Source organism: Pleurodeles waltl, chromosome 3_1 (assembly GCF_031143425.1).
Source record: "Pleurodeles waltl isolate 20211129_DDA chromosome 3_1, aPleWal1.hap1.20221129, whole genome shotgun sequence".
NCBI classification, from domain to species: domain Eukaryota; kingdom Metazoa; phylum Chordata; class Amphibia; order Caudata; family Salamandridae; genus Pleurodeles; species Pleurodeles waltl.
This window is the reverse complement of record NC_090440.1, coordinates 1988013000-1988035350: the sequence shown is the minus strand read 5'-3', so window position 1 is coordinate 1988035350 and position 22351 is coordinate 1988013000. Positions and strand designations below refer to the sequence as shown.

The following is a 22351-nucleotide window of genomic DNA, read 5'->3' as shown; positions in this document are numbered from 1 at the left end:
AGGAGCAGCCAACAGGTAACCTGTGTGTGTGTGTGTGTCTGTGTGTGAGACAGGGCCGGGAAAAGGCAGGCTGAATTTGATTGGTGGCTGATTTCTGATATGCAAATTTTTAAAGCATTGTGTCACCCGAGTTCTAGGGAGAACTCTTTCTTGCACAGAAATGCACGCGCATCTGCTGAATGCTATTTTGTGGTCTTATCTATATATTTATATGTTTTTTGACTTGATGCCCAACAGGTGCTTACTGTAGGTAAGAAGGGTTTCCACTTTTTCTGTCTGTGTGAGCTGGAAGTGGTTCAGGCAAGACTATACTTTCAGGGATCATTTCTATAGTTTTTAACTGAGGAAATGTGTTCGAAAGTGTCTGGTCTTCGCTAACCACGAGGAAGAGTTGTAGTGTTTTCTTCTGAGCGCGAAGCCAGTGGACAGTGTTGCATTTGTGCAGCTGCTGTCTGCTATTGATGAACGTTCCTCTCTTCTTTTACGAAGAACTGGAGGAAGGAAACACAAACTGAGTGGTTAGCTTCTTGTTTCAGTTTAAGAGAGTACAGCATTTTAAACTTCTTTTCTTGGATATTTGATGGTTGCCAGATTCTCACTTGACTTGTATTTGCAATCACCTCTTTTGGGCTTTTTTGGGGCTTTCTTTTATAAACTGAGCTTTTCAAACGGTCTTTCTAATCGTAATTTGGTACATTTAAGTAAGGAGGGTCTTTTCAAATGGACCCGGGGAAGGGGAAGATTTACTCACCTCTTACGCAACTCAGCAGGACAACTTGAGGATAAAACGTAGAGAAACAAAGATATTTCTCCTTGTTGCTCCTCAGTTGGGAAGGCGTACGCGTTCCCAGGTTTACTACTCTTAGTAAATCTGGGAATGCATGAAAGAGCATGGGTGGATGCCTAAGATCACCCACTCCCTACCCATGGAACGCCTTCCCGGCAAACAGTAACGCAAGGCAGCGACTTGCGCTGCCATGGGTTACTCTAGATTTATTAAGACATGCAATGCCACGCAAGGTGGCCTTGCGTGGTTTAGTAAACCTCACTGATGCCCTGGTGTTGCCTTACGCTGTGATAACGCAAGCGTTTCATAAATCTGGGCCTCTATGTTTGATCTATTTTTAGAGTTTAGACATCTTCCACACAATTAGTGCCGCTCAGTGGCTTATCGCCCTGTCGAATTGACGTGGGGAAAAGGGGCTTTCTAATGCTAGTTAGTCTTTTTAGACTAAAACCAAGAGTAACACCCTGGTCACAGGTCCTAAAATGTATAAGGCTGTTGAGGATCTTAGACCGATGAGGACAAAGAACGCCGTCTTGGGCATTTGCTAAGGTGTTGCACGGGGACTCGCATAGCACAAAGTAACGTAAGCGTAAAGGATTGCATCTGATTACTTACCATAAAAGCCTGTAGGCGCAGCAGAAAATCATTCAGCTTCCCAGGAACGCTCGCACAACCTCTAGTACATCAAGGGCTAGATGTCTTAGGACATTGGAATTTTTTAAGATTCATTGGGGACAGTGAAGTTGCAACAATCAAATAATGGTTGGAATAAGCCATCTGGTCTAATATTCTAGCAAATGTCGTTTTTTTGGCTTTCCTGTTTAATTTAAAGCATTCTTACCTCATTGAACGAAATGTTGAGCTGTCAGCATAGGCGTCGTTCCTCTGCTGTCACATTAGTTAAATGCCCTGTCCCCTCGCTTTTGTCAATAACTCTCAACAGAAGACGTTTAATGATCCCTTTGGGCCCCTAATAATGTTCTCGTATGCTATATTAGAACACTGCAAGATTGATAGCCTCATGAAGAAAATCGGAATGCCAGCAGCTTTTAAACAGTAGAATAATCCCTGTACCTTGAAAATGGTAAAGCTGCAATGTGTGGAACCCCGGAGGCCGCCATTTTGGAGTTCAAACATGCCCCAATGCCGGGGAAACGAGGTGGGTGGGTTGGCGGCAGAGCGTGAATTGGAGAAGGTTCCGCTCTGGCGGCAGGCCAGTTGAGTGCTTCAAAACTTTGCCTAATCTTGGCTTTATAGGAGCCAGGAGCGTAGCCCGACTGCCTTCCCAGCAATGTCCTTTTTTAAAATAATGAAATAAATAGATAAGTAAATATAAAAACAAAAAACAAAGTAAGACTAAATTGTGGTACCCTCTAGCCTGCTGGAAGAGGGGATGTGGACTGTTTTTCGCCTTCAACTTGAGCCTGTCGTGCTGAAGCAATACTTTAGTTAGCGGCATAGACCACAGCAGCAGTTTTTAAAGTCTGTATCACTTACCATCTGAGAGCTAAGCCAGATGGCAGCAAAAATGCTGTTGTGACATCTTCCTGTGCCACTGGAACAGAGTGGCATAGCGTTATAAAAAGTTTCTGAAGAAAGAAACTGGAACTAGTGGGGCATATTTAAGAGAGGCTTGCACTGCAGTTGCGTGACTTCTAGTGACGCAACAGCGGTCAGACCTTTTAACCATATCTAGGAGATCACGCAAAGCCACTTGGCGTGGCTTTGAATAGTCCCGTAGATAGTGATTAAGGCAAGGCATTGTAAAGCGGTGCGCTGGCTTACTCTGCATTAGGGAGGCGATCCAAGGGCTTTGCAGTGTGTGTTCCAATGCAACACCCATGTTGTTAGACGCATCCCCAAATTTACAGAGCCATGTAAATCTGGGAATGCACCAACACCTTACCCCTCCCCAGGGGAGGGTCAGTGAGGAGAAATATCTTTATTTCTCTTTGTTGTTTCCCCTTTCTATGTGTGCTGCGTTTTGCAGCACGCATAGGAAAAGGGAAAAGCCTCCCAAGATTGTTTTTGTGTAGGAAGGTGCCTCTTCCTTCACAAAAACAATTTTGCCTACAACGCAGACAACCTTGCACCATGGTGCAAGGTTGCCGGCGCTGGCTCTAGGCAGTCAAAATGGCTCCAGCGCAGTGGAAAAGGACAGTATTGCATACATATAACACATTATTGCCCGTTTTCTTTGACACAGGGCACAGCAATGTGACTTGCTGTGCTGCCCTGCGCCAAAATGTCGTAAATCTGCCCCAGTGTTTGTAAGTGTCAGAGAGTTGTTGCAGAAAAGCCCTGATCTGGAAAGGAAGGGCAGAGTTGTATTTATGAAACAACTGTCTTTTGTTGATGGCTGTTCCTTTCTTCATTTGAGGAAGGGCTGGATGACGGATACATTCACTGAAATGTTCGGTTCCTATTCTGAAGAATACTAGGATCAAAATTGTCCCGACAAGGATTCACTCCCCGGTGAACGGAATCTTCTGTACAAGAAAAATAAACCGTGTTTTGGATACTTCTATAATACAGAGATGCCTAAAAGTCATGGGGCCTGGAAAAGCTGCATATGTTCAAAGCGGCTGGTAGGACAAGGTGTTGCTGATGTGAAGGCTTTCTTTGATGTCCAGGTATTCAGAGCTCATCTGAAAGTGGTAGGTTCCGTTGTAACCCGTGGTTCCTGCGGAATGCCATCGCCTTGTAAGGGTCTTACACGTGAACTGGGGGAGAGTTACTTTGTTTGGGGAGACTGATTGAAGACATTGCCATACATTTGATCTGTGGTGCAACTTTTCAAAATGTAAAGGTAGGTTGCTTGCTACACCTTTTGTTTCCATACTTGCAAACCTACCAGGTCGTTTCTCATTCACTAGCAATCAGTATCACGCTTTTGGCACATTGAAAGGTCATAATCTGAACCAAATATTCTGATTGAAAACTGTCTTCCTGCAAAATCCTGTGGAACCTGCCGTTTTGTTTCAAGTTTTCCCCATTTTCCCTTGTGTAAGGCATTGCAGTAGTCCAAATGAGTGCTAATTAATGCTCTGCCTCTTAACATGTAAATCGATTTGCGTCAGGAAGTTGAACATCTCACCAAGATATCTGAGGATGAAACTACCAGAGAAATCCATGTCTTGGCTTGAGCTTCAAAATGAAGGCTGTGAACAAGAATAATTCCCAGTGTTTTCACCACCTACACTTTCAGCACAGTATGATGTGAACTCAGAGGGCAAGTGTGTGCTGCTTTACTTGAACAGAGTAAGCGCTCTGGTGATTCTGTCCGATCTCCAGTAAAATTCACCCACTTCGTGCAGTCTGATAATGCGTAGCCATCTTGAAATGGTAATAATTGTCATTTAGTGCAGTGCCGAAAGCTCTGGAAGTAACGGTAGACTGTCTTTTTTGTGAGTTTACCAACTGTTTCTCTTACTTTTTAAACAAGTTAAAATGTGTTTGTTGCGGTAAACGAGAGCAGGAAAGGAAAGTATGGCTGCCGTTTCTTTACCTGTTTGAACTTTAACTTTCATACTGTAGTCCTCTGTCTGTTTCAGGAGCAGCCAACAGGTAACCTGTGTGTGTGTGTGTGTCTGTGTGTGAGACAGGGCCGGGAAAAGGCAGGCTGAATTTGATTGGTGGCTGATTTCTGATATGCAAATTTTTAAAGCATTGTGTCACCCGAGTTCTAGGGAGAACTCTTTCTTGCACAGAAATGCACGCGCATCTGCTGAATGCTATTTTGTGGTCTTATCTATATATTTATATGTTTTTTGACTTGATGCCCAACAGGTGCTTACTGTAGGTAAGAAGGGTTTCCACTTTTTCTGTCTGTGTGAGCTGGAAGTGGTTCAGGCAAGACTATACTTTCAGGGATCATTTCTATAGTTTTTAACTGAGGAAATGTGTTCGAAAGTGTCTGGTCTTCGCTAACCACGAGGAAGAGTTGTAGTGTTTTCTTCTGAGCGCGAAGCCAGTGGACAGTGTTGCATTTGTGCAGCTGCTGTCTGCTATTGATGAACGTTCCTCTCTTCTTTTACGAAGAACTGGAGGAAGGAAACACAAACTGAGTGGTTAGCTTCTTGTTTCAGTTTAAGAGAGTACAGCATTTTAAACTTCTTTTCTTGGATATTTGATGGTTGCCAGATTCTCACTTGACTTGTATTTGCAATCACCTCTTTTGGGCTTTTTTGGGGCTTTCTTTTATAAACTGAGCTTTTCAAACGGTCTTTCTAATCGTAATTTGGTACATTTAAGTAAGGAGGGTCTTTTCAAATGGACCCGGGGAAGGGGAAGATTTACTCACCTCTTACGCAACTCAGCAGGACAACTTGAGGATAAAACGTAGAGAAACAAAGATATTTCTCCTTGTTGCTCCTCAGTTGGGAAGGCGTACGCGTTCCCAGGTTTACTACTCTTAGTAAATCTGGGAATGCATGAAAGAGCATGGGTGGATGCCTAAGATCACCCACTCCCTACCCATGGAACGCCTTCCCGGCAAACAGTAACGCAAGGCAGCGACTTGCGCTGCCATGGGTTACTCTAGATTTATTAAGACATGCAATGCCACGCAAGGTGGCCTTGCGTGGTTTAGTAAACCTCACTGATGCCCTGGTGTTGCCTTACGCTGTGATAACGCAAGCGTTTCATAAATCTGGGCCTCTATGTTTGATCTATTTTTAGAGTTTAGACATCTTCCACACAATTAGTGCCGCTCAGTGGCTTATCGCCCTGTCGAATTGACGTGGGGAAAAGGGGCTTTCTAATGCTAGTTAGTCTTTTTAGACTAAAACCAAGAGTAACACCCTGGTCACAGGTCCTAAAATGTATAAGGCTGTTGAGGATCTTAGACCGATGAGGACAAAGAACGCCGTCTTGGGCATTTGCTAAGGTGTTGCACGGGGACTCGCATAGCACAAAGTAACGTAAGCGTAAAGGATTGCATCTGATTACTTACCATAAAAGCCTGTAGGCGCAGCAGAAAATCATTCAGCTTCCCAGGAACGCTCGCACAACCTCTAGTACATCAAGGGCTAGATGTCTTAGGACATTGGAATTTTTTAAGATTCATTGGGGACAGTGAAGTTGCAACAATCAAATAATGGTTGGAATAAGCCATCTGGTCTAATATTCTAGCAAATGTCGTTTTTTTGGCTTTCCTGTTTAATTTAAAGCATTCTTACCTCATTGAACGAAATGTTGAGCTGTCAGCATAGGCGTCGTTCCTCTGCTGTCACATTAGTTAAATGCCCTGTCCCCTCGCTTTTGTCAATAACTCTCAACAGAAGACGTTTAATGATCCCTTTGGGCCCCTAATAATGTTCTCGTATGCTATATTAGAACACTGCAAGATTGATAGCCTCATGAAGAAAATCGGAATGCCAGCAGCTTTTAAACAGTAGAATAATCCCTGTACCTTGAAAATGGTAAAGCTGCAATGTGTGGAACCCCGGAGGCCGCCATTTTGGAGTTCAAACATGCCCCAATGCCGGGGAAACGAGGTGGGTGGGTTGGCGGCAGAGCGTGAATTGGAGAAGGTTCCGCTCTGGCGGCAGGCCAGTTGAGTGCTTCAAAACTTTGCCTAATCTTGGCTTTATAGGAGCCAGGAGCGTAGCCCGACTGCCTTCCCAGCAATGTCCTTTTTTAAAATAATGAAATAAATAGATAAGTAAATATAAAAACAAAAAACAAAGTAAGACTAAATTGTGGTACCCTCTAGCCTGCTGGAAGAGGGGATGTGGACTGTTTTTCGCCTTCAACTTGAGCCTGTCGTGCTGAAGCAATACTTTAGTTAGCGGCATAGACCACAGCAGCAGTTTTTAAAGTCTGTATCACTTACCATCTGAGAGCTAAGCCAGATGGCAGCAAAAATGCTGTTGTGACATCTTCCTGTGCCACTGGAACAGAGTGGCATAGCGTTATAAAAAGTTTCTGAAGAAAGAAACTGGAACTAGTGGGGCATATTTAAGAGAGGCTTGCACTGCAGTTGCGTGACTTCTAGTGACGCAACAGCGGTCAGACCTTTTAACCATATCTAGGAGATCACGCAAAGCCACTTGGCGTGGCTTTGAATAGTCCCGTAGATAGTGATTAAGGCAAGGCATTGTAAAGCGGTGCGCTGGCTTACTCTGCATTAGGGAGGCGATCCAAGGGCTTTGCAGTGTGTGTTCCAACGCAACACCCATGTTGTTAGACGCATCCCCAAATTTACAGAGCCATGTAAATCTGGGAATGCACCAACACCTTACCCCTCCCCAGGGGAGGGTCAGTGAGGAGAAATATCTTTATTTCTCTTTGTTGTTTCCCCTTTCTATGTGTGCTGCGTTTTGCAGCACGCATAGGAAAAGGGAAAAGCCTCCCAAGATTGTTTTTGTGTAGGAAGGTGCCTCTTCCTTCACAAAAACAATTTTGCCTACAACGCAGACAACCTTGCACCATGGTGCAAGGTTGCCGGCGCTGGCTCTAGGCAGTCAAAATGGCTCCAGCGCAGTGGAAAAGGACAGTATTGCATACATATAACACATTATTGCCCGTTTTCTTTGACACAGGGCACAGCAATGTGACTTGCTGTGCTGCCCTGCGCCAAAATGTCGTAAATCTGCCCCAGTGTTTGTAAGTGTCAGAGAGTTGTTGCAGAAAAGCCCTGATCTGGAAAGGAAGGGCAGAGTTGTATTTATGAAACAACTGTCTTTTGTTGATGGCTGTTCCTTTCTTCATTTGAGGAAGGGCTGGATGACGGATACATTCACTGAAATGTTCGGTTCCTATTCTGAAGAATACTAGGATCAAAATTGTCCCGACAAGGATTCACTCCCCGGTGAACGGAATCTTCTGTACAAGAAAAATAAACCGTGTTTTGGATACTTCTATAATACAGAGATGCCTAAAAGTCATGGGGCCTGGAAAAGCTGCATATGTTCAAAGCGGCTGGTAGGACAAGGTGTTGCTGATGTGAAGGCTTTCTTTGATGTCCAGGTATTCAGAGCTCATCTGAAAGTGGTAGGTTCCGTTGTAACCCGTGGTTCCTGCGGAATGCCATCGCCTTGTAAGGGTCTTACACGTGAACTGGGGGAGAGTTACTTTGTTTGGGGAGACTGATTGAAGACATTGCCATACATTTGATCTGTGGTGCAACTTTTCAAAATGTAAAGGTAGGTTGCTTGCTACACCTTTTGTTTCCATACTTGCAAACCTACCAGGTCGTTTCTCATTCACTAGCAATCAGTATCACGCTTTTGGCACATTGAAAGGTCATAATCTGAACCAAATATTCTGATTGAAAACTGTCTTCCTGCAAAATCCTGTGGAACCTGCCGTTTTGTTTCAAGTTTTCCCCATTTTCCCTTGTGTAAGGCATTGCAGTAGTCCAAATGAGTGCTAATTAATGCTCTGCCTCTTAACATGTAAATCGATTTGCGTCAGGAAGTTGAACATCTCACCAAGATATCTGAGGATGAAACTACCAGAGAAATCCATGTCTTGGCTTGAGCTTCAAAATGAAGGCTGTGAACAAGAATAATTCCCAGTGTTTTCACCACCTACACTTTCAGCACAGTATGATGTGAACTCAGAGGGCAAGTGTGTGCTGCTTTACTTGAACAGAGTAAGCGCTCTGGTGATTCTGTCCGATCTCCAGTAAAATTCACCCACTTCGTGCAGTCTGATAATGCGTAGCCATCTTGAAATGGTAATAATTGTCATTTAGTGCAGTGCCGAAAGCTCTGGAAGTAACGGTAGACTGTCTTTTTTGTGAGTTTACCAACTGTTTCTCTTACTTTTTAAACAAGTTAAAATGTGTTTGTTGCGGTAAACGAGAGCAGGAAAGGAAAGTATGGCTGCCGTTTCTTTACCTGTTTGAACTTTAACTTTCATACTGTAGTCCTCTGTCTGTTTCAGGAGCAGCCAACAGGTAACCTGTGTGTGTGTGTGTGTCTGTGTGTGAGACAGGGCCGGGAAAAGGCAGGCTGAATTTGATTGGTGGCTGATTTCTGATATGCAAATTTTTAAAGCATTGTGTCACCCGAGTTCTAGGGAGAACTCTTTCTTGCACAGAAATGCACGCGCATCTGCTGAATGCTATTTTGTGGTCTTATCTATATATTTATATGTTTTTTGACTTGATGCCCAACAGGTGCTTACTGTAGGTAAGAAGGGTTTCCACTTTTTCTGTCTGTGTGAGCTGGAAGTGGTTCAGGCAAGACTATACTTTCAGGGATCATTTCTATAGTTTTTAACTGAGGAAATGTGTTCGAAAGTGTCTGGTCTTCGCTAACCACGAGGAAGAGTTGTAGTGTTTTCTTCTGAGCGCGAAGCCAGTGGACAGTGTTGCATTTGTGCAGCTGCTGTCTGCTATTGATGAACGTTCCTCTCTTCTTTTACGAAGAACTGGAGGAAGGAAACACAAACTGAGTGGTTAGCTTCTTGTTTCAGTTTAAGAGAGTACAGCATTTTAAACTTCTTTTCTTGGATATTTGATGGTTGCCAGATTCTCACTTGACTTGTATTTGCAATCACCTCTTTTGGGCTTTTTTGGGGCTTTCTTTTATAAACTGAGCTTTTCAAACGGTCTTTCTAATCGTAATTTGGTACATTTAAGTAAGGAGGGTCTTTTCAAATGGACCCGGGGAAGGGGAAGATTTACTCACCTCTTACGCAACTCAGCAGGACAACTTGAGGATAAAACGTAGAGAAACAAAGATATTTCTCCTTGTTGCTCCTCAGTTGGGAAGGCGTACGCGTTCCCAGGTTTACTACTCTTAGTAAATCTGGGAATGCATGAAAGAGCATGGGTGGATGCCTAAGATCACCCACTCCCTACCCATGGAACGCCTTCCCGGCAAACAGTAACGCAAGGCAGCGACTTGCGCTGCCATGGGTTACTCTAGATTTATTAAGACATGCAATGCCACGCAAGGTGGCCTTGCGTGGTTTAGTAAACCTCACTGATGCCCTGGTGTTGCCTTACGCTGTGATAACGCAAGCGTTTCATAAATCTGGGCCTCTATGTTTGATCTATTTTTAGAGTTTAGACATCTTCCACACAATTAGTGCCGCTCAGTGGCTTATCGCCCTGTCGAATTGACGTGGGGAAAAGGGGCTTTCTAATGCTAGTTAGTCTTTTTAGACTAAAACCAAGAGTAACACCCTGGTCACAGGTCCTAAAATGTATAAGGCTGTTGAGGATCTTAGACCGATGAGGACAAAGAACGCCGTCTTGGGCATTTGCTAAGGTGTTGCACGGGGACTCGCATAGCACAAAGTAACGTAAGCGTAAAGGATTGCATCTGATTACTTACCATAAAAGCCTGTAGGCGCAGCAGAAAATCATTCAGCTTCCCAGGAACGCTCGCACAACCTCTAGTACATCAAGGGCTAGATGTCTTAGGACATTGGAATTTTTTAAGATTCATTGGGGACAGTGAAGTTGCAACAATCAAATAATGGTTGGAATAAGCCATCTGGTCTAATATTCTAGCAAATGTCGTTTTTTTGGCTTTCCTGTTTAATTTAAAGCATTCTTACCTCATTGAACGAAATGTTGAGCTGTCAGCATAGGCGTCGTTCCTCTGCTGTCACATTAGTTAAATGCCCTGTCCCCTCGCTTTTGTCAATAACTCTCAACAGAAGACGTTTAATGATCCCTTTGGGCCCCTAATAATGTTCTCGTATGCTATATTAGAACACTGCAAGATTGATAGCCTCATGAAGAAAATCGGAATGCCAGCAGCTTTTAAACAGTAGAATAATCCCTGTACCTTGAAAATGGTAAAGCTGCAATGTGTGGAACCCCGGAGGCCGCCATTTTGGAGTTCAAACATGCCCCAATGCCGGGGAAACGAGGTGGGTGGGTTGGCGGCAGAGCGTGAATTGGAGAAGGTTCCGCTCTGGCGGCAGGCCAGTTGAGTGCTTCAAAACTTTGCCTAATCTTGGCTTTATAGGAGCCAGGAGCGTAGCCCGACTGCCTTCCCAGCAATGTCCTTTTTTAAAATAATGAAATAAATAGATAAGTAAATATAAAAACAAAAAACAAAGTAAGACTAAATTGTGGTACCCTCTAGCCTGCTGGAAGAGGGGATGTGGACTGTTTTTCGCCTTCAACTTGAGCCTGTCGTGCTGAAGCAATACTTTAGTTAGCGGCATAGACCACAGCAGCAGTTTTTAAAGTCTGTATCACTTACCATCTGAGAGCTAAGCCAGATGGCAGCAAAAATGCTGTTGTGACATCTTCCTGTGCCACTGGAACAGAGTGGCATAGCGTTATAAAAAGTTTCTGAAGAAAGAAACTGGAACTAGTGGGGCATATTTAAGAGAGGCTTGCACTGCAGTTGCGTGACTTCTAGTGACGCAACAGCGGTCAGACCTTTTAACCATATCTAGGAGATCACGCAAAGCCACTTGGCGTGGCTTTGAATAGTCCCGTAGATAGTGATTAAGGCAAGGCATTGTAAAGCGGTGCGCTGGCTTACTCTGCATTAGGGAGGCGATCCAAGGGCTTTGCAGTGTGTGTTCCAACGCAACACCCATGTTGTTAGACGCATCCCCAAATTTACAGAGCCATGTAAATCTGGGAATGCACCAACACCTTACCCCTCCCCAGGGGAGGGTCAGTGAGGAGAAATATCTTTATTTCTCTTTGTTGTTTCCCCTTTCTATGTGTGCTGCGTTTTGCAGCACGCATAGGAAAAGGGAAAAGCCTCCCAAGATTGTTTTTGTGTAGGAAGGTGCCTCTTCCTTCACAAAAACAATTTTGCCTACAACGCAGACAACCTTGCACCATGGTGCAAGGTTGCCGGCGCTGGCTCTAGGCAGTCAAAATGGCTCCAGCGCAGTGGAAAAGGACAGTATTGCATACATATAACACATTATTGCCCGTTTTCTTTGACACAGGGCACAGCAATGTGACTTGCTGTGCTGCCCTGCGCCAAAATGTCGTAAATCTGCCCCAGTGTTTGTAAGTGTCAGAGAGTTGTTGCAGAAAAGCCCTGATCTGGAAAGGAAGGGCAGAGTTGTATTTATGAAACAACTGTCTTTTGTTGATGGCTGTTCCTTTCTTCATTTGAGGAAGGGCTGGATGACGGATACATTCACTGAAATGTTCGGTTCCTATTCTGAAGAATACTAGGATCAAAATTGTCCCGACAAGGATTCACTCCCCGGTGAACGGAATCTTCTGTACAAGAAAAATAAACCGTGTTTTGGATACTTCTATAATACAGAGATGCCTAAAAGTCATGGGGCCTGGAAAAGCTGCATATGTTCAAAGCGGCTGGTAGGACAAGGTGTTGCTGATGTGAAGGCTTTCTTTGATGTCCAGGTATTCAGAGCTCATCTGAAAGTGGTAGGTTCCGTTGTAACCCGTGGTTCCTGCGGAATGCCATCGCCTTGTAAGGGTCTTACACGTGAACTGGGGGAGAGTTACTTTGTTTGGGGAGACTGATTGAAGACATTGCCATACATTTGATCTGTGGTGCAACTTTTCAAAATGTAAAGGTAGGTTGCTTGCTACACCTTTTGTTTCCATACTTGCAAACCTACCAGGTCGTTTCTCATTCACTAGCAATCAGTATCACGCTTTTGGCACATTGAAAGGTCATAATCTGAACCAAATATTCTGATTGAAAACTGTCTTCCTGCAAAATCCTGTGGAACCTGCCGTTTTGTTTCAAGTTTTCCCCATTTTCCCTTGTGTAAGGCATTGCAGTAGTCCAAATGAGTGCTAATTAATGCTCTGCCTCTTAACATGTAAATCGATTTGCGTCAGGAAGTTGAACATCTCACCAAGATATCTGAGGATGAAACTACCAGAGAAATCCATGTCTTGGCTTGAGCTTCAAAATGAAGGCTGTGAACAAGAATAATTCCCAGTGTTTTCACCACCTACACTTTCAGCACAGTATGATGTGAACTCAGAGGGCAAGTGTGTGCTGCTTTACTTGAACAGAGTAAGCGCTCTGGTGATTCTGTCCGATCTCCAGTAAAATTCACCCACTTCGTGCAGTCTGATAATGCGTAGCCATCTTGAAATGGTAATAATTGTCATTTAGTGCAGTGCCGAAAGCTCTGGAAGTAACGGTAGACTGTCTTTTTTGTGAGTTTACCAACTGTTTCTCTTACTTTTTAAACAAGTTAAAATGTGTTTGTTGCGGTAAACGAGAGCAGGAAAGGAAAGTATGGCTGCCGTTTCTTTACCTGTTTGAACTTTAACTTTCATACTGTAGTCCTCTGTCTGTTTCAGGAGCAGCCAACAGGTAACCTGTGTGTGTGTGTGTGTGTCTGTGTGTGAGACAGGGCCGGGAAAAGGCAGGCTGAATTTGATTGGTGGCTGATTTCTGATATGCAAATTTTTAAAGCATTGTGTCACCCGAGTTCTAGGGAGAACTCTTTCTTGCACAGAAATGCACGCGCATCTGCTGAATGCTATTTTGTGGTCTTATCTATATATTTATATGTTTTTTGACTTGATGCCCAACAGGTGCTTACTGTAGGTAAGAAGGGTTTCCACTTTTTCTGTCTGTGTGAGCTGGAAGTGGTTCAGGCAAGACTATACTTTCAGGGATCATTTCTATAGTTTTTAACTGAGGAAATGTGTTCGAAAGTGTCTGGTCTTCGCTAACCAGAAGAGCGAAGCCAGTGGACAGTGTTGCATTTGTGCAGCTGCTGTCTGCTATTGATGAACGTTCCTCTCTTCTTTTACGAAGAACTGGAGGAAGGAAACACAAACTGAGTGGTTAGCTTCTTGTTTCAGTTTAAGAGAGTACAGCATTTTAAACTTCTTTTCTTGGATATTTGATGGTTGCCAGATTCTCACTTGACTTGTATTTGCAATCACCTCTTTTGGGCTTTTTTGGGGCTTTCTTTTATAAACTGAGCTTTTCAAACGGTCTTTCTAATCGTAATTTGGTACATTTAAGTAAGGAGGGTCTTTTCAAATGGACCCGGGGAAGGGGAAGATTTACTCACCTCTTACGCAACTCAGCAGGACAACTTGAGGATAAAACGTAGAGAAACAAAGATATTTCTCCTTGTTGCTCCTCAGTTGGGAAGGCGTACGCGTTCCCAGGTTTACTACTCTTAGTAAATCTGGGAATGCATGAAAGAGCATGGGTGGATGCCTAAGATCACCCACTCCCTACCCATGGAACGCCTTCCCGGCAAACAGTAACGCAAGGCAGCGACTTGCGCTGCCATGGGTTACTCTAGATTTATTAAGACATGCAATGCCACGCAAGGTGGCCTTGCGTGGTTTAGTAAACCTCACTGATGCCCTGGTGTTGCCTTACGCTGTGATAACGCAAGCGTTTCATAAATCTGGGCCTCTATGTTTGATCTAAAATCTGGGCCTCTATGTTTGATCTATTTTTAGAGTTTAGACATCTTCCACACAATTAGTGCCGCTCAGTGGCTTATCGCCCTGTCGAATTGACGTGGGGAAAAGGGGCTTTCTAATGCTAGTTAGTCTTTTTAGACTAAAACCAAGAGTAACACCCTGGTCACAGGTCCTAAAATGTATAAGGCTGTTGAGGATCTTAGACCGATGAGGACAAAGAACGCCGTCTTGGGCATTTGCTAAGGTGTTGCACGGGGACTCGCATAGCACAAAGTAACGTAAGCGTAAAGGATTGCATCTGATTACTTACCATAAAAGCCTGTAGGCGCAGCAGAAAATCATTCAGCTTCCCAGGAACGCTCGCACAACCTCTAGTACATCAAGGGCTAGATGTCTTAGGACATTGGAATTTTTTAAGATTCATTGGGGACAGTGAAGTTGCAACAATCAAATAATGGTTGGAATAAGCCATCTGGTCTAATATTCTAGCAAATGTCGTTTTTTTGGCTTTCCTGTTTAATTTAAAGCATTCTTACCTCATTGAACGAAATGTTGAGCTGTCAGCATAGGCGTCGTTCCTCTGCTGTCACATTAGTTAAATGCCCTGTCCCCTCGCTTTTGTCAATAACTCTCAACAGAAGACGTTTAATGATCCCTTTGGGCCCCTAATAATGTTCTCGTATGCTATATTAGAACACTGCAAGATTGATAGCCTCATGAAGAAAATCGGAATGCCAGCAGCTTTTAAACAGTAGAATAATCCCTGTACCTTGAAAATGGTAAAGCTGCAATGTGTGGAACCCCGGAGGCCGCCATTTTGGAGTTCAAACATGCCCCAATGCCGGGGAAACGAGGTGGGTGGGTTGGCGGCAGAGCGTGAATTGGAGAAGGTTCCGCTCTGGCGGCAGGCCAGTTGAGTGCTTCAAAACTTTGCCTAATCTTGGCTTTATAGGAGCCAGGAGCGTAGCCCGACTGCCTTCCCAGCAATGTCCTTTTTTAAAATAATGAAATAAATAGATAAGTAAATATAAAAACAAAAAACAAAGTAAGACTAAATTGTGGTACCCTCTAGCCTGCTGGAAGAGGGGATGTGGACTGTTTTTCGCCTTCAACTTGAGCCTGTCGTGCTGAAGCAATACTTTAGTTAGCGGCATAGACCACAGCAGCAGTTTTTAAAGTCTGTATCACTTACCATCTGAGAGCTAAGCCAGATGGCAGCAAAAATGCTGTTGTGACATCTTCCTGTGCCACTGGAACAGAGTGGCATAGCGTTATAAAAAGTTTCTGAAGAAAGAAACTGGAACTAGTGGGGCATATTTAAGAGAGGCTTGCACTGCAGTTGCGTGACTTCTAGTGACGCAACAGCGGTCAGACCTTTTAACCATATCTAGGAGATCACGCAAAGCCACTTGGCGTGGCTTTGAATAGTCCCGTAGATAGTGATTAAGGCAAGGCATTGTAAAGCGGTGCGCTGGCTTACTCTGCATTAGGGAGGCGATCCAAGGGCTTTGCAGTGTGTGTTCCAACGCAACACCCATGTTGTTAGACGCATCCCCAAATTTACAGAGCCATGTAAATCTGGGAATGCACCAACACCTTACCCCTCCCCAGGGGAGGGTCAGTGAGGAGAAATATCTTTATTTCTCTTTGTTGTTTCCCCTTTCTATGTGTGCTGCGTTTTGCAGCACGCATAGGAAAAGGGAAAAGCCTCCCAAGATTGTTTTTGTGTAGGAAGGTGCCTCTTCCTTCACAAAAACAATTTTGCCTACAACGCAGACAACCTTGCACCATGGTGCAAGGTTGCCGGCGCTGGCTCTAGGCAGTCAAAATGGCTCCAGCGCAGTGGAAAAGGACAGTATTGCATACATATAACACATTATTGCCCGTTTTCTTTGACACAGGGCACAGCAATGTGACTTGCTGTGCTGCCCTGCGCCAAAATGTCGTAAATCTGCCCCAGTGTTTGTAAGTGTCAGAGAGTTGTTGCAGAAAAGCCCTGATCTGGAAAGGAAGGGCAGAGTTGTATTTATGAAACAACTGTCTTTTGTTGATGGCTGTTCCTTTCTTCATTTGAGGAAGGGCTGGATGACGGATACATTCACTGAAATGTTCGGTTCCTATTCTGAAGAATACTAGGATCAAAATTGTCCCGACAAGGATTCACTCCCCGGTGAACGGAATCTTCTGTACAAGAAAAATAAACCGTGTTTTGGATACTTCTATAATACAGAGATGCCTAAAAGTCATGGGGCCTGGAAAAGCTGCATATGTTCAAAGCGGCTGGTAGGACAAGGTGTTGCTGATGTGAAGGCTTTCTTTGATGTCCAGGTATTCAGAGCTCATCTGAAAGTGGTAGGTTCCGTTGTAACCCGTGGTTCCTGCGGAATGCCATCGCCTTGTAAGGGTCTTACACGTGAACTGGGGGAGAGTTACTTTGTTTGGGGAGACTGATTGAAGACATTGCCATACATTTGATCTGTGGTGCAACTTTTCAAAATGTAAAGGTAGGTTGCTTGCTACACCTTTTGTTTCCATACTTGCAAACCTACCAGGTCGTTTCTCATTCACTAGCAATCAGTATCACGCTTTTGGCACATTGAAAGGTCATAATCTGAACCAAATATTCTGATTGAAAACTGTCTTCCTGCAAAATCCTGTGGAACCTGCCGTTTTGTTTCAAGTTTTCCCCATTTTCCCTTGTGTAAGGCATTGCAGTAGTCCAAATGAGTGCTAATTAATGCTCTGCCTCTTAACATGTAAATCGATTTGCGTCAGGAAGTTGAACATCTCACCAAGATATCTGAGGATGAAACTACCAGAGAAATCCATGTCTTGGCTTGAGCTTCAAAATGAAGGCTGTGAACAAGAATAATTCCCAGTGTTTTCACCACCTACACTTTCAGCACAGTATGATGTGAACTCAGAGGGCAAGTGTGTGCTGCTTTACTTGAACAGAGTAAGCGCTCTGGTGATTCTGTCCGATCTCCAGTAAAATTCACCCACTTCGTGCAGTCTGATAATGCGTAGCCATCTTGAAATGGTAATAATTGTCATTTAGTGCAGTGCCGAAAGCTCTGGAAGTAACGGTAGACTGTCTTTTTTGTGAGTTTACCAACTGTTTCTCTTACTTTTTAAACAAGTTAAAATGTGTTTGTTGCGGTAAACGAGAGCAGGAAAGGAAAGTATGGCTGCCGTTTCTTTACCTGTTTGAACTTTAACTTTCATACTGTAGTCCTCTGTCTGTTTCAGGAGCAGCCAACAGGTAACCTGTGTGTGTGTGTGTGTGTCTGTGTGTGAGACAGGGCCGGGAAAAGGCAGGCTGAATTTGATTGGTGGCTGATTTCTGATATGCAAATTTTTAAAGCATTGTGTCACCCGAGTTCTAGGGAGAACTCTTTCTTGCACAGAAATGCACGCGCATCTGCTGAATGCTATTTTGTGGTCTTATCTATATATTTATATGTTTTTTGACTTGATGCCCAACAGGTGCTTACTGTAGGTAAGAAGGGTTTCCACTTTTTCTGTCTGTGTGAGCTGGAAGTGGTTCAGGCAAGACTATACTTTCAGGGATCATTTCTATAGTTTTTAACTGAGGAAATGTGTTCGAAAGTGTCTGGTCTTCGCTAACCAGAAGAGCGAAGCCAGTGGACAGTGTTGCATTTGTGCAGCTGCTGTCTGCTATTGATGAACGTTCCTCTCTTCTTTTACGAAGAACTGGAGGAAGGAAACACAAACTGAGTGGTTAGCTTCTTGTTTCAGTTTAAGAGAGTACAGCATTTTAAACTTCTTTTCTTGGATATTTGATGGTTGCCAGATTCTCACTTGACTTGTATTTGCAATCACCTCTTTTGGGCTTTTTTGGGGCTTTCTTTTATAAACTGAGCTTTTCAAACGGTCTTTCTAATCGTAATTTGGTACATTTAAGTAAGGAGGGTCTTTTCAAATGGACCCGGGGAAGGGGAAGATTTACTCACCTCTTACGCAACTCAGCAGGACAACTTGAGGATAAAACGTAGAGAAACAAAGATATTTCTCCTTGTTGCTCCTCAGTTGGGAAGGCGTACGCGTTCCCAGGTTTACTACTCTTAGTAAATCTGGGAATGCATGAAAGAGCATGGGTGGATGCCTAAGATCACCCACTCCCTACCCATGGAACGCCTTCCCGGCAAACAGTAACGCAAGGCAGCGACTTGCGCTGCCATGGGTTACTCTAGATTTATTAAGACATGCAATGCCACGCAAGGTGGCCTTGCGTGGTTTAGTAAACCTCACTGATGCCCTGGTGTTGCCTTACGCTGTGATAACGCAAGCGTTTCATAAATCTGGGCCTCTATGTTTGATCTATTTTTAGAGTTTAGACATCTTCCACACAATTAGTGCCGCTCAGTGGCTTATCGCCCTGTCGAATTGACGTGGGGAAAAGGGGCTTTCTAATGCTAGTTAGTCTTTTTAGACTAAAACCAAGAGTAACACCCTGGTCACAGGTCCTAAAATGTATAAGGCTGTTGAGGATCTTAGACCGATGAGGACAAAGAACGCCGTCTTGGGCATTTGCTAAGGTGTTGCACGGGGACTCGCATAGCACAAAGTAACGTAAGCGTAAAGGATTGCATCTGATTACTTACCATAAAAGCCTGTAGGCGCAGCAGAAAATCATTCAGCTTCCCAGGAACGCTCGCACAACCTCTAGTACATCAAGGGCTAGATGTCTTAGGACATTGGAATTTTTTAAGATTCATTGGGGACAGTGAAGTTGCAACAATCAAATAATGGTTGGAATAAGCCATCTGGTCTAATATTCTAGCAAATGTCGTTTTTTTGGCTTTCCTGTTTAATTTAAAGCATTCTTACCTCATTGAACGAAATGTTGAGCTGTCAGCATAGGCGTCGTTCCTCTGCTGTCACATTAGTTAAATGCCCTGTCCCCTCGCTTTTGTCAATAACTCTCAACAGAAGACGTTTAATGATCCCTTTGGGCCCCTAATAATGTTCTCGTATGCTATATTAGAACACTGCAAGATTGATAGCCTCATGAAGAAAATCGGAATGCCAGCAGCTTTTAAACAGTAGAATAATCCCTGTACCTTGAAAATGGTAAAGCTGCAATGTGTGGAACCCCGGAGGCCGCCATTTTGGAGTTCAAACATGCCCCAATGCCGGGGAAACGAGGTGGGTGGGTTGGCGGCAGAGCGTGAATTGGAGAAGGTTCCGCTCTGGCGGCAGGCCAGTTGAGTGCTTCAAAACTTTGCCTAATCTTGGCTTTATAGGAGCCAGGAGCGTAGCCCGACTGCCTTCCCAGCAATGTCCTTTTTTAAAATAATGAAATAAATAGATAAGTAAATATAAAAACAAAAAACAAAGTAAGACTAAATTGTGGTACCCTCTAGCCTGCTGGAAGAGGGGATGTGGACTGTTTTTCGCCTTCAACTTGAGCCTGTCGTGCTGAAGCAATACTTTAGTTAGCGGCATAGACCACAGCAGCAGTTTTTAAAGTCTGTATCACTTACCATCTGAGAGCTAAGCCAGATGGCAGCAAAAATGCTGTTGTGACATCTTCCTGTGCCACTGGAACAGAGTGGCATAGCGTTATAAAAAGTTTCTGAAGAAAGAAACTGGAACTAGTGGGGCATATTTAAGAGAGGCTTGCACTGCAGTTGCGTGACTTCTAGTGACGCAACAGCGGTCAGACCTTTTAACCATATCTAGGAGATCACGCAAAGCCACTTGGCGTGGCTTTGAATAGTCCCGTAGATAGTGATTAAGGCAAGGCATTGTAAAGCGGTGCGCTGGCTTACTCTGCATTAGGGAGGCGATCCAAGGGCTTTGCAGTGTGTGTTCCAACGCAACACCCATGTTGTTAGACGCATCCCCAAATTTACAGAGCCATGTAAATCTGGGAATGCACCAACACCTTACCCCTCCCCAGGGGAGGGTCAGTGAGGAGAAATATCTTTATTTCTCTTTGTTGTTTCCCCTTTCTATGTGTGCTGCGTTTTGCAGCACGCATAGGAAAAGGGAAAAGCCTCCCAAGATTGTTTTTGTGTAGGAAGGTGCCTCTTCCTTCACAAAAACAATTTTGCCTACAACGCAGACAACCTTGCACCATGGTGCAAGGTTGCCGGCGCTGGCTCTAGGCAGTCAAAATGGCTCCAGCGCAGTGGAAAAGGACAGTATTGCATACATATAACACATTATTGCCCGTTTTCTTTGACACAGGGCACAGCAATGTGACTTGCTGTGCTGCCCTGCGCCAAAATGTCGTAAATCTGCCCCAGTGTTTGTAAGTGTCAGAGAGTTGTTGCAGAAAAGCCCTGATCTGGAAAGGAAGGGCAGAGTTGTATTTATGAAACAACTGTCTTTTGTTGATGGCTGTTCCTTTCTTCATTTGAGGAAGGGCTGGATGACGGATACATTCACTGAAATGTTCGGTTCCTATTCTGAAGAATACTAGGATCAAAATTGTCCCGACAAGGATTCACTCCCCGGTGAACGGAATCTTCTGTACAAGAAAAATAAACCGTGTTTTGGATACTTCTATAATACAGAGATGCCTAAAAGTCATGGGGCCTGGAAAAGCTGCATATGTTCAAAGCGGCTGGTAGGACAAGGTGTTGCTGATGTGAAGGCTTTCTTTGATGTCCAGGTATTCAGAGCTCATCTGAAAGTGGTAGGTTCCGTTGTAACCCGTGGTTCCTGCGGAATGCCATCGCCTTGTAAGGGTCTTACACGTGAACTGGGGGAGAGTTACTTTGTTTGGGGAGACTGATTGAAGACATTGCCATACATTTGATCTGTGGTGCAACTTTTCAAAATGTAAAGGTAGGTTGCTTGCTACACCTTTTGTTTCCATACTTGCAAACCTACCAGGTCGTTTCTCATTCACTAGCAATCAGTATCACGCTTTCGGCACATTGAAAGGTCATAATCTGAACCAAATATTCTGATTGAAAACTGTCTTCCTGCAAAATCCTGTGGAACCTGCCGTTTTGTTTCAAGTTTTCCCCATTTTCCCTTGTGTAAGGCATTGCAGTAGTCCAAATGAGTGCTAATTAATGCTCTGCCTCTTAACATGTAAATCGATTTGCGTCAGGAAGTTGAACATCTCACCAAGATATCTGAGGATGAAACTACCAGAGAAATCCATGTCTTGGCTTGAGCTTCAAAATGAAGGCTGTGAACAAGAATAATTCCCAGTGTTTTCACCACCTACACTTTCAGCACAGTATGATGTGAACTCAGAGGGCAAGTGTGTGCTGCTTTACTTGAACAGAGTAAGCGCTCTGGTGATTCTGTCCGATCTCCAGTAAAATTCACCCACTTCGTGCAGTCTGATAATGCGTAGCCATCTTGAAATGGTAATAATTGTCATTTAGTGCAGTGCCGAAAGCTCTGGAAGTAACGGTAGACTGTCTTTTTTGTGAGTTTACCAACTGTTTCTCTTACTTTTTAAACAAGTTAAAATGTGTTTGTTGCGGTAAACGAGAGCAGGAAAGGAAAGTATGGCTGCCGTTTCTTTACCTGTTTGAACTTTAACTTTCATACTGTAGTCCTCTGTCTGTTTCAGGAGCAGCCAACAGGTAACCTGTGTGTGTGTGTGTGTCTGTGTGTGAGACAGGGCCGGGAAAAGGCAGGCTGAATTTGATTGGTGGCTGATTTCTGATATGCACATTTTTAAAGCATTGTGTCACCCGAGTTCTAGGGAGAACTCTTTCTTGCACAGAAATGCACGCGCATCTGCTGAATGCATTTTTTGTGGTCTTATCTATATATTTATATGTTTTTTGACTTGATGCCCAACAGGTGCTTACTGTAGGTAAGAAGGGTTTCCACTTTTTCTGTCTGTGTGAGCTGGAAGTGGTTCAGGCAAGACTATACTTTCAGGGATCATTTCTATAGTTTTTAACTGAGGAAATGTGTTCGAAAGTGTCTGGTCTTCGCTAACCACGAGGAAGAGTTGTAGTGTTTTCTTCTGAGCGCGAAGCCAGTGGACAGTGTTGCATTTGTGCAGCTGCTGTCTGCTATTGATGAACGTTCCTCTCTTCTTTTACGAAGAACTGGAGGAAGGAAACACAAACTGAGTGGTTAGCTTCTTGTTTCAGTTTAAGAGAGTACAGCATTTTAAACTTCTTTTCTTGGATATTTGATGGTTGCCAGATTCTCACTTGACTTGTATTTGCAATCACCTCTTTTGGGCTTTTTTGGGGCTTTCTTTTATAAACTGAGCTTTTCAAACGGTCTTT

General features: G+C 43.9%; 4 non-coding genes and 2 pseudogenes across 4 annotated transcripts; all 6 read left to right on the top strand.

Annotated features, from left to right (window-relative positions):
- Nucleotides 1-302: 302 nt before the first annotated feature.
- On the top strand, nucleotides 303-520 carry LOC138286036 (small nucleolar RNA U3). Its single transcript, XR_011201732.1, has one exon. It is a non-coding gene; the product is annotated as a small nucleolar RNA U3 (small nucleolar RNA).
- Nucleotides 521-4641: 4121 nt separating this feature from the next.
- Nucleotides 4642-4859, top strand: LOC138286035 (small nucleolar RNA U3). Its single transcript, XR_011201731.1, has one exon. It is a non-coding gene; the product is annotated as a small nucleolar RNA U3 (small nucleolar RNA).
- Nucleotides 4860-8980: 4121 nt separating this feature from the next.
- On the top strand, nucleotides 8981-9198 carry LOC138286034 (small nucleolar RNA U3). Its single transcript, XR_011201730.1, has one exon. It is a non-coding gene; the product is annotated as a small nucleolar RNA U3 (small nucleolar RNA).
- Nucleotides 9199-13321: 4123 nt separating this feature from the next.
- Nucleotides 13322-13513, top strand: LOC138286205 (small nucleolar RNA U3; annotated as a pseudogene).
- Nucleotides 13514-17662: 4149 nt separating this feature from the next.
- On the top strand, nucleotides 17663-17854 carry LOC138286204 (small nucleolar RNA U3; annotated as a pseudogene).
- Nucleotides 17855-21976: 4122 nt separating this feature from the next.
- LOC138286033 (small nucleolar RNA U3) lies at nucleotides 21977-22194 on the top strand. Its single transcript, XR_011201729.1, has one exon. It is a non-coding gene; the product is annotated as a small nucleolar RNA U3 (small nucleolar RNA).
- The last annotated feature ends 157 nt before the right edge of the window (nucleotides 22195-22351 follow it).